Below are 4513 nucleotides of genomic sequence, written 5' to 3' on the forward strand. Positions count from 1 at the left end.
TGCTAAGCCTTGATTTAGCAGCTGCTGCCGCCGCTGAAGCCAACCTCCTGGGCATAAACCAGACTTTCTAAAAATCACGCCTCTAGCTAGGATCCCACAACGCCTTCAGCCACAACCCGCCGCAACTTAGCACTTGGGGCAAAATGGGAACCCAAGCGGCTAGCCCCTAAGAATTTCATTTGTCAGAGAACGCCACGAGTTACAAAGTCAGCTTGGGCAGCCAGAGGCTGCTACAACAGCACGGTTTTGTTTCGGAAGGAGCAAAGAGGGGGAGGCCAAGGGGTCTGTGGGGGGGGCAGGAATATTGCCCCCCCTCCTAGGGCCAAGGACGCCAGAGAGGGGGCTGGAGGGAGATGTTTGTGACCGATGCTTCCCTTTCGGGGTCTTGCGGGTCCCTCGGCAGGCTCCGCGACTGTCCTGTGCTGTGGGAAGCCCCCTCAGAGCTTGCAAAAGTTCTGCTGGGCTGCAAACGGGGACAGGAACCCCCGGGGGTCGCGGCGGGCGATTCCTCGGAGGGAGAACCGGGAGAAAAAGCGGACGAGGTCCAATCCGGGCCCGACGGTTCCGACGTGGAGGCGAGAGACCGGCGCAGCATCTCCCGCAGGTGTCTCTGGACGGACGGCGGGCTTCGCTGGAGGAACGAAGCCAGGTGTCCGAAACAGGCCTGGAAACCCGTGGCGTAGCAGGTCCGCAGGCCGCCATCTTCGGAGGGATCCGCACCTGGAACAGGGGAAAAAAAATCGCACAAGCCGGGAGGAGGCTGGTCACGGCCAAACCTGTGGCAGGGCAGCCGCCAGAGGCACCGGATCCGGAGACTGGCTGCTTTCCAGCTTCAGAAAAGCCGAAACGGGTGGCAAGTGGGGGTTTGCCGGCAAAAGCGGTGGAAGCTGCGTGGCACGAAGCAAAGAATCTCAAAGGACTAACTAGACAGTCATTTGTCTGAAAGGGTGTAGGTTGTCCTGATGGAGCAGGGGGCTGGACTAGATGACCTCCAAGGTCCCTTCCAGCTCTTATTCTATTCTATTCTATTCCTATTCTATTCTATTCTATTCTATTCTATTCTATTCTATTCTATTCTATTCTATTCTATTCTATTCTATTCTATTCTATTCTATTCTATTCTATTCTATTCTGTATTTATTATTTCTATTCTATATTGTATTATTTCTATTCTATTCTATATTTTATTATTTCTATTCTTTCTGTATTTTATTATTTCTATTCTACTCTATCCTGTATTGTATTATTTCTATTCTATTCTATATTCTATTCTATTCTACTCTATTTTCTATTCTATATTCTATTCTATTCTATTTTCTATTCTATATTCTATATTCTATTCTATTCTATTTTCTATTCTAAATTCTAAATTCTAAATTCCATTCTATTGTATATTGTATTATTTCTATTCTATTCTATTCTATTCTGTATTTTATTATTTCTATTCTTTCTGTATTTTATGGAAGTCCACCCGTCTTAAAGCAGGCTGACTGAGGAATTCTGCCAGGGAATTCTGGGAGTGGAAGTCCACTTGTCTTAAAGCATGTTCACAGGGAATTCTGGGAGCTGAAGTCCACCCATCTTAAAGCATGCTGGCTGGGGATTTCTTGGAGTTGAAGTCCACCCCTCTTAAAGCAGGCTGGCTGGGGAATTCTGGGAGTTGAAATCCACCCGTCTTAAAGCATGCTGGCCTGGGAATTCTGGAGTTGAAGTCCACCCGTCTTAAAGCATGCTGGCCTGGGAATTCTGGGAGTTGAAGTCCACCCGGCTTAAAGTTTTACAGCTTGAGAGAAACACTGCTTGTAGTGTTTCCTCCTCCAGGCCAATGAAACTGAGAAAAGATCGTTTCAAAAGCTTGGTATTGTTGCCAATCTCTAGGATTTAGGGAAATTTCGGGCATTGAGACCTAGTTGCCAAGGGATCTCCCATCATGCATCTGAAGCTTCCTTCCTTTTTTATTTCCCTGTTATTTCCTTCCCACCCGCCATGGAGGAGGTGAATTTTACCCTGGGCTTCTGCTGCCTTCTGCCTCTCCTGCAGGTATCTGACAGTCAGCTCCAGGATCTCCGCCTTCTCCACTTTGGGGTTCTTCAGGGTCTGTGAAGAAAAGGGGTCGAAGAAGAGGGCGGATAGGGCAACGCAAAACTCCCGACACTGCCTTTAGGTGGAACCTCCCCCTCCAGGAGCAGTGTATCCGCACCCCACTGGCAGATACAAAACAGAAGACAGTCCCCTGAGCTTCATTCCCACAGAGGGAGGAGGAACAGATGATGAAATAATGAGAGTGGATGGATGGATGGCATTTTTTTTCATGACCTTGGCCCCTTTAAGAGGGGTGGACTTCAACTCCCAGAATTCCCTAATCAGCCTTCCCTTCCCGCCTAATCAGCATCACTGATTATTCTGCCATTTTGAGGATACACCCCCCCCCCATACACACACTTAAATAGCTGGGTCAGGGAGAACAGGAGCTCCCTCTGCTGGCAGGTAAAGAAATAAATGGATCATGCACTTCAATGGATTTGAAGGGAGTTCAATTTGAAGGCTAACAAGATTAACCTGGGCTGCAGGAAGCTCTTCTATTCTGATGGAGATATGTTTCTTTAGATCAGGGGTCTTCAAACCTGGCCCTTTGATGACTTGTGGACTTCAACTCCCAGAATTCCTCAGCCAGCATGAGGGAACTATGACCCTTTGATGACTTGTGGACTTCAACTCCCAGAATTCCTCAGCCAGTGTGAGGGAACTATGACCCTTTTATGACTTGTGGACTTCAACTCCCAGAATTCCTCAGCCAATGTGAGGGAACTATGGCTCTTTAATGACTTCTAGACTTCAACTCCCAGAATTCCTCAGCCTGTGTGAGGGAACTATGACCCTTTTATGACTTGTGGACTTCAACTCCCAGAATTCCTCAGCCAGTGTGAGGGAACTAATGACTTCTAGACTTCAACATCCAGAATTCCTCAGCCTGTGTGAGGGAACTATGACCCTTTGATGACTTGTGGACTTCAACTCCCAGAATTCCTCAGCCAATGTGAGGGAACTATGGCTCTTTAATGACTTCTAGACTTCAACTCCCAGAATTCCTCAGCCTGTGTGAGGGAACTATGACCCTTTTATGACTTGTGGACTTCAACTCCCAGAATTCCTCAGCCAGCGTGAGGCAACTATGGCCCTTTAATGACTTCTAGAGTTCAACTCCCAGAATTCCTCAGTCAGCGTGAGAGAACTATGGCCCTTTTATGACTTCTAGACTTCAACTCCCAGAATTCCTCAGCCAGCGTGAGGGACCTATGGCCCTTTTATGACTTGTGGACTTCAACTCCCAGAATTCCTCAGCCAGCGTGAGGGAACTATGACCCTTTGATGACTTGTGGACTTCAACTCCCAGAATTCCTCAGCCAGCGTACCTGGCTGAGGAATTCTGAAAGTTGAAGCCCACAAGGGGTAAAAGGGCCAAGGCTGAAGACCCCTGATTTAGATCCTGCCTTTATTGCTTTTATAAATAAATCACAGCAGCTACCACGCCTAATTCTCCTTCCTCCTCCTATTTTTCTCACAACAACAACCCTGTGAGGTGGGATGGCGTGCAAGAGAGGGATTGGCTGAAAGTCATCCAGCTAGCCTAGGTCACCTAAGGTGGGACTAGAACTCACCACCTCTTGGTGATGGGCCTTGGGGATTGGCCAGCTTTCACATCTAAGACAGGACTAGAACTCACAGGACGCCTGGCGATTGACCCAGAGTCACCCAGTCAGCTTCCGTGCCTAAGGCTAGAACTAGAAGTCCCAATCTCCTGGTTTCTAGTCTTAGACCAAGCTGGGTCTCAAACTGACAGATACCATTTGTCTGAAATGGTATAGGGTTTCCTGCCTAAGCAGGGGGCTGGACTAGAAGACCTCCAAGGTCCCTTCCAACTCTGTTTCTCTTCTCTTCTATATTCTATGTTCTATATTCTATATTTTCTATTCTATTGTATTCTATATTCTACAGTATATTTTCTATTCTATTCTATTCTATTCTATTCTATTCTATTCTATTCTATTCTATTCTATTCTATTAATATTTTATTTTATTCTATTGTGTTTTGATATATTCTCTTCTATTTCTATTCTGATCTAATGTATATTCTCTTCTCTTCTATATTTTATTATTCTCTTCTCTTCTAATTTCTATTCTAATATTATTTTATTTTATTCTATTCTGTTCTGTTGTATTCTCTTCTATTTCTATTCTATTCAAATTTCTATTTTCTATTCTATTCTATTCTATTCTATTCTATTCTATTCTATTCTATTCTATTCTATTCTTTTATTCTATTCTGTTCTGGTATATTCTCTTCTATTTCTCTTCTGTTCTAATTTATATTCTCTTCTCTTCTATATTTTATTATTCTATTCTATTCTAATTTCTATTGACTCAGCCTTCCATCCTTCCCAGGTAGGTAAAATGAGGACCCAGATTGTTGGGGGCAATTAAGCTGACTTTGTAATAATGCCGCTTGGGAGGG

The sequence above is a fragment of the Vipera ursinii genome (assembly GCF_947247035.1).
Source record: "Vipera ursinii genome assembly, chromosome: Z".
In the NCBI taxonomy this organism is placed as follows: Eukaryota; Metazoa; Chordata; class Lepidosauria; order Squamata; family Viperidae; genus Vipera; species Vipera ursinii.